Here is an 8237-nt window from a genome sequence, read left to right on the forward strand (position 1 = left end):
ATTCAGATTTTAAGATTGTATGTAATATGATCATTTGTTAAGTACTTGCCAATTTATTTTATTGGGGGGCAGCGTTCAAAATCTTTTAAGAAATGATGGATGGCTAGGTGTGGTGGCACAAGTCTGTAATCACTGCTATTGGGGGAACCTGAAGCTGGTATGTTGCTTGAGCTCAGGAGTTCTGTGCTACAATTCTGTGCTAAGAAGATTGGGTGTCTACACTATCCAGTACCAAAATGGTGAGTGCCTAGGAGTTGGGGGCCACCAGACTTCCTAAAGAAGGGAGAACCAGTTCAGGTCAGAAACAACTCAGGTGAAGCTCTTGTGCCAATCAGTAGTGGGGCCATGTGCGAACATTGTATTTCCAACCTGGGTGAGACAGTAAGACCCCATCTCAAAATTAAGAAAACAAAACATATTGATGTGTTTTCTTTATACATAAAATTTATTTCTAAATATATATCTAGTGAGCATTCCCCTATAACAAAGATTACAAAAAAAAAGTTCAGCAAAACCAACCAACACACTGATAGTATATGTATGTCTACAGTTTCTTCTCTCTGTAATGATGGAAGGGAGATATCTTTTCTCAATTTTTCTCTGGTGGGTAAGAATGGTCAGTATAATTAACTACACCATTTTCAGATTGTTTGGAGATTTAGGAGGTTGTTATTTTTGTTGTTCTTTCTTTTTACATTGTGGTAGTTGTATATATTATTTTCTCACTTTTGCTTACTTTACTCTGCAATAATTAATGTCTTCCCATACCACTATGAATACTTCAAATCTGTCATTTCTTATGTTAAAGTGATATTTCATTACATTCATAAACCATAATTTATTTGTGCCCAGTCCAAGGGTATTTATTTCACACACACACACACACACACACACACACACACACACACAGCTACAATATTTTAGATTTTTCTCTCTGTTTTTTATCTCCTTGGATACGTCTGACCAGCAGTGGGATAGTGGGATCTCTGAGTCAAATGCTACAAACATTTGAGTCACTTTATTTTGACAGAACTCAGAATAATTTTTTTTAATGGTTGGACCAATCTGCAGCTTCATCAATAGCATGTTAGTGTTCCTGCCCTCTGGTAGGGTATTTGCCACTTTACTGGGTATAAGCTGAAGCCTCTGAGTTTTCTTTTTAAATAAATTTTATTGATATCTTTTGGTTTTCATTTCCCCTACATTTCAAAATAAACTTCCATCCCAGAGCCATCCCTTATGACAAAGAATAAAAAAGAGGGGGGAAAAACAATTCAGCAAAATGAATCAACATTTCTTAAAAAAGTTTGACCTTACATGGAATATTCTATACCTAAGAAAGAAGGGGAGAAAAGGTACCTTCTCATACCCCCTCTTTGAGACCAAGCTAGGATATTCTAACTTCATAGCATTGTTTTGTGACTATTGTTCTATTTACTTTATTGTGGTTTTTGTTTTCATCATCTTCTGCTTTCTGCTTATTTCACTTTGACTCACTTCATATAAATCTTTCAATTTTTCCGTAAATTCATTATATTCCTTGGGGCAGCTAGGGGGTGCAGTGGGTAGAGCACTGGGTCCAGAGTCAGGAAGACCTGAGTTCAAATTTGACCTCAGATACTTACAAGTTTTGTGAACCTGAGCAAGCCCCTGAGCTCCTGTTCACCTCAGTTTCAACTGTAAAATGGAGGTAAGCATAGCATGTACTTCCTGGGGTTGTTGTGACATTAGAATGAGATAGCACAGTGCCTGGAAAATGGTAAGCACTGTACAAATGAAAGCTATTGCTGTTGTTATAGAACAGCAGTATTCTATTCCATTTACGCACCACAATGTGTGTAGCTATTCCCTAATCATTGAGGACTTCCCTGTTTCTATTTCTTTTCTACTACAAAATGGACTGCTGTGAATATCTTGGTGTATACAGCATCTTTCTTTTAATCATGACTTCTTTGGAGTGTGTGCCTAGCAGTGGATTATCTGGATCAAAGAATATTGACATTTTAGTCATTTTCTTAAAATAATTGCAAATTACTTTCCAGAATGGTTGGACCAATCCATAGCTCTACCAACATGCATCTCATCTTTCCCCAACCATCATCTTTGCCAGTTTGCTGGATGTGAGATAAAACTTTGGAGTTAGATTGACATGTAGTTCTCTCATTATAAGTGATTGAGACCATTCTGTAATATGGTCCATGAAAGTATTTTCTTGAAGTAAAATTCTCTTGAAAAAAAAATCTTTTCATATCTTTTGGTCATATTCCCTGGAAAGGGGCTCTTGATCTTATATATTTATTGATCTTATTATATAAGATACACAATATTGATCTTATTTATTTATGTAAATTCTCTCTCTATATGTTGAGTTTCATATTCTTATCAAAGACATTCAATGCAAAGTTTTCTCCCATTCATCAGTTTCTCTTCTTAACCCAGAAAAGTAGATTTTGTTAATGTCATTTACTAATTTTTTAGGATAGGTATCTCCAGAGAAAATAGTATATAGTTTCATTATTAGTGTGTATGGAAGTTCGATTCTGAGAGATCTCATTGTGATGTGGAGATGACCCTACCTAGTGTAGAGCTCAAATATCTGACAAGTCTTAAAGCTGGAAAGACTTTGAGAAGAGGCCTAGTGATTGACTGGATGGTGGGTCATTTGAGGACTAGCCTAGCTAAACTCCAGAGACTCAACAAGTTGGTGACAAAGTAGAGAAATTTTTGTCCGCTGGAATTCTCTACCAAGACATAAAGGAGTTGCAACTAGCATGCCAATGAAATAAAGAATCCTCAAAGTATTGGAAATAAAAACATGCATGGAACAACCAATGCTAGCCTGAACAGGGATTAGTGATGATGTATTCTCTTCTAGGGGATAATAACTGACAGCATTTGTGACTTGGTTTAGGGAACTCTCAAGTGAGGAAACTGCTGCTAATACAAGTCATCACCTTCTCTGCAAAAGAAGGTCTTAGAGAGTTGCTTAGAGTACAGAGAGGCTGTGACTTGCCCAGGGTCGTACAGTTAACACATGACAGAGGTAAAATCTGAACCTTCTATGAGAAGTCCTTCCCAATTCTCCTTAATGCTAGAGTTTCCCCCTTGGATTACCTCCGGTTTATCTTGTAAGTATTTGTACATAGTTTGCATGTTATCCCTTCTGTCAGACTGGAAGCATTTTGAGAACAGGGACAGGTTACCATCATTTGTCATCATTGTTGTTTTCTAGCACTCAGTACAATTTCAAGGACATAGTAAGATCTTAAATTCTTATTGACAGAATGGCTTCAGGCCCAGTTTTCTATCTACCCACCACACTATTTCTACATAATTATCTACTAGAACTAAAGGATTAGGATTGTAAAGACTTGTTTGACCAGTTTTATGGTTTTTATCTTTTCCACTTACTTGACTTCAGAAATGCTAATAATTTACCAGGTATTTCTTTGGAAAGGAGTGATTCAGCAAATTATGGGAATACCAGTAAAGCTGCAACAGAACTTTTATCACAGCAAACAAAGACCTCTTTAAAGAAAAGGGAGGAATATATGGAAACAGGCCCACACCCTGGCCACTTCTGATCATATGGGTGATTAATCTGGTGAATTTCTCATGTTCCCATGAGCTGCCCCTCCCCCCCACACACACACTACCCCAAAGAACTACATCCACAAGAGGATTGATACTGATTTCAAATGGAAAGAACATTTTGCCCATTCTCATTTCCTCTCTTCTAAAAGTGTGGCTTGGGAAAGAACTGGAAATTCAGGGGGTGCCCATCACTTGGGGAATGGCTGAACAAGCTGTGGTATACGCATGTTATGGAATACGATTGTGCTATAAGAGACGAGGAGCAGACGAACTTCATATTTACCTGGAGAGGCTTATACGAACTGATGCTGAGTGAGGAGAGCAGAGACAGGAGAGATTTGTACACAATTACAGACACAACGTATGTGTGATGACCAACTTTGTTAAACTGGACTCTTCTCAGCAGTGCAGTGATATGAGTCAATCCCAAAAGACTTATGATGGAGAGAGATGTCTACATCCAGAGAAAGAACTAGAAAGAACTGAGTTTGTATCCAGATTGAAGCAAACTACCTGATCTTTTTCCTTTTCTTATTTAGTTTTATGTCCTCTTTACCATTTTTCATTCCATTTGATACAATCCGTCTTTATAACCTGACTAATGTCTAATGTGAAAGTATTTACAGATCCTATACTTGACTGTATGCTGCCGTGGGGAGGGGAGGGGACGGAGGTGGATAGAATGTGAAACTCAAGGAATCGTGGAATTGAATCTTGCAAACTAAAAGTAAACAAACAAATTAATAAAAACACACACACACACAAAATAAAAGTGTGGCTTGGGGCAGCTAGGTGGTATAGTGAATAGAGCGCTGGCCCTAGAGCAAGTCAAGAGGACCTAAATTCAAATCTGGCCTCAGACACAAGACAAGACTCACCTTGTAACCTTGGGCAAGTCACTTAACCCCAATTGCCCTACCTTCTCCCCTCCAAAAAGCAAAAAAAAAAAAAAAGTATGGCTTAAGATTTGTACTTTCTTGGGGAGAGGAGCTTTTCTCTACACTTTTCTCTACACCCCACCCTTCACCAGCTATGCTGACTGCTTATATTTGGCCTGTGATTGCCTGTTTCTCTAGGTGAGCCTGACACAACAAAATCCTAGCAATCTCTTCTGCTTTGTATTATTTTTCCTGAACAAAGGTTACCAGAAAGTGGTTATAAGGAACAGACTTTTTAAGACTGGTGGTCATCTTGGGAGTTCCTAGGTTCTTTAGCTAGTAGCAGCTGCCCTGAGGGAGAGGTGTTCTTCTACAGCTACTGTAACACTTCCCAGAGATTACCACCTGAGAAAAGGAGCTAATGCCAAGAAAGTCAGAAGATATGGACTTTGAATTGCATGGATAGCATTTTTTTTTGGAGGGGGGAGGGCAGGGCAATTGGGATTAAGTGACTTGCCCAAGTCACATGGCTCCTGTTAAGTGTCTGAGGAAAGATTTGAACCCAGGTCCTCCTGACTCCAGGGCCAGTGCTCTACTCACTATGCCACCTAGCCGCCCTATGGATAGCATTTTTTTAGTATTCATTTCATGCTTTAAATTTCTGTCATGCATACTTATAACCCTTTTGTGATTTAAGCATTTCTTTTGTGAAAGAAATAAACAGCTATTTTATATATGATCTACTGTGCAAACTGAGCATCTTTAGAGAACAGATCCTGGGACCCTGTTATTCCCTTTCAGAGAGACCTAAACATGAGTCAACCCTAAATAGATTAAGAAAAAAATGTTACCAGAGTTCTATCCTGGGGGTGAGGCCACAATGAGCCACAGAATATGAGAAAAAGCTGACTCTTCTCTTTGGGGCCAAGATACCCTAAGATTGCATTTGGTCCATGTTAGCCAAGAGTTGGACTCCTTAGTGGAATGGGGTCTCCCAGCCCCCATGGGCCAATGGCTCTGTTACAATTGCTTCAGAATTGTTTAGATACCAGTGAATGGCACTGTAATATGTAATATGATTTAGAAAGCCTGTTTTCTAGTTCCTGGATTCATTCAGGGAGCTTGCTGATGGGTAGTTAGCTACTTTTAAGCCATGTTAGGCTATAAAGAACTATTTTTAAACAGGCATCCAAAATGCTTTTATTTCTCTAGCTTTGTACTCCAAAGCTAATAGCCTTGATATGAATGCCTTTGGAAACTTCAAGCAAGGAAAGATGTCATAGCAATGAGAATAAAATTAAACTTTCAAGGTCCATCAACTTGCCCAATCCTGTAGATATACAGGTTAAAAATTCTTAGGTGACCAAATATTAGGGAGTCTTGTAGGCAGGTCTGTACAAGGCTCACCAAAGGATTTCAGGCAGCCAGCAAAAAATGTAAGATTGCCATCCAGCACTCTCCTGATTGTCATGTGACCTGCAGTAACCAACCGTCTTTAGTTTCTCCCTAGTCTAGCCTATCTGCCGCCAAGTTTAGCCTATTTTAATTTTGGCCCCTACCTACTGCCAAGTTATTCAGGTCTGCTCTTAGGGAAAGGGAAAGCACATCAACACCTTATAATGTTCTTTTCCATGATATAAAAATCTTTTGTGTAATATCATTGAAATGTATATGCTTGACACATGTATATTAGTATTTCTGTAATATGATTCAGTGGAAAGACCTCTGGAGTCAGGAAACCTGGATTGTAGTTCAGTTCTGTCATGGACTACTTACATGACTTTGGGCAAGTCACTTCATAGAATCAACTTGGAAGAGACCTTGGAGGTCATCTAGTCCAACCTCCTTCTGAACAAAAATTCTGCAACATCCCTGACAAGTGGCCGTACACCTTCCATTTGAAGATATCCAGGCATGAGCAGTTCACTACTTATAAAAGTGTACTGTTTTGTTACTTTAAAAAACTTTTTTTATCAAGTCAAAATCTGCCTCCCTATAAGCCTGTACCCATTACATCTAGTTCTGTCCTCTGGGGCCAAGTAGAATATGCCTAATTCCCAATCCAATGACAAATTTTCAGGTAATAATATTATTATTAATTCAACAACTTTATTAAATTTCATCTTGTTTTATCAGATTGTGGTCTAATATACTTAGGAGTTAATGGTTACCCTGGGGTAGAGGCTAAATCTCCAGATTTGGAGTGAGGAAGACCTAGACTTGTATCTTCATCTCGAATGTTTATTTCCTACCTGTGTGACTATGTTTTCCTGTGACTCCAACGAAGTCATCTAACCTTTCTAGGATTCAGTCACCTCATCTGTAAAATGAGCATCATCACAGCATATTCCTTGTTGTGAGGATCACTTATATAAAATGCTTTGCAAATCTTAAAACACACTAGTAAATGTGAATTATTATTACTATTGTTATTGGCAAACATTTATTGAGGACTTACTCTACTGAGTCTCAGAATCACAGAATGCTATAGCTGGAAGAAAACTTAGAGATCATCTGGTCCAACTTCATTTAACAAATGAAGAAAATGTGGCCTAATCAGAAGACATATTTCACCAAGGACACATAGCTACTGAGGAGCTGTTAGCAGAACTAGAACTCAAGACCAGGTCTTTTCATTTTAAATTCAACACTACCCTTTACACAAGGCTTCTATTCATGGATGGCACTCTGTAACAGGGTTATAGATTAAATTGCAATGGAGTCCATTAAATCATACATAAGGATACAAGTGGACCACATATTGATGGTTTTTAAATGCAACATTATCTATATTTTAATTTTGTTAAATATTTCCCAATTACACTTTTGTGTGGTTCAAGCTCCACTTGTGGGCCTGTTTGACATCTCTGCAGTGGAAGACAAAAAAAAAATCTGGTCCTTATCCTGAATAATATAGCTTAAATACATGCACGTCAGTATTTTATAATTCCTAGGGAAGAGTTAAAAACAAAATGCTATGGAAACTAAAGTTAGGGAAAAGGTCACTTCTAGCTTGAGGAACAGAGAAAGAAGAAAGACTTCCTAGAGGAGATGGCATTTGAATTATGGCTAGGAGTTTGACAGTCCAAAGGGAGAGCAATTCCATGCAAATAAATTTTGCTTTAGCAGAGGTCGGGAAAGCACACTGTTCGGGACTGAGGAATAATGTAGCTTCTTCAAAACAAGAATGTGTGTGGTTGAAGGGCAGTGGGAGATACAGCTGGAAAGGGTGACACTAAGCTATGGGAGGCCCTGAATATTTCACTAAGTAATCCGGGCTTCTAGTTTGTCAGAATAAGGACTCACAGAAGATACACGAGGAGAGCTGGGGCACTGCTTGAAGGAACGCAGTATTTGTCCCTAAAACATTCCTTTTGACTGTCCTATCAGCAGTCTTCTCACATCGGCTTAAGACTTGGAGTTTAGTTTTCATGGCTTTTACCTCCTCTGACTATCTAGTTTTCGGACAAACACGATTTCCTCCGGGGTCCCTGAGCAGCCTTCCCTGCACACATCTGGCCTTGCCGAATTGGGTGCCCGTGGGCAGTTCTGGGAGGTGGCCCCCACTCCGAGACCAGAGAGGACACTCGGCGATGTTGCCAGTTTCCATTTAATATGGCTTGTAGTTTGCGGGGGGAAGCTCAGGTGGCCAGCCGGGGCCAGCTACACAGCCCAAAGCCTGGCACCATCATAGAGACGCAGAGAGGGGCCACAGGAACAAACAATGGAATTGGCACCTCCGGAAAATTCTTAGAAAAGGAGCTC

Source organism: Petaurus breviceps, unplaced genomic scaffold, assembly GCF_028583685.1.
Source record: "Petaurus breviceps papuanus isolate PSGF00001 unplaced genomic scaffold, PetGlider_PUasm1.0 118, whole genome shotgun sequence".
NCBI classification, from domain to species: Eukaryota; Metazoa; Chordata; class Mammalia; order Diprotodontia; family Petauridae; genus Petaurus; species Petaurus breviceps.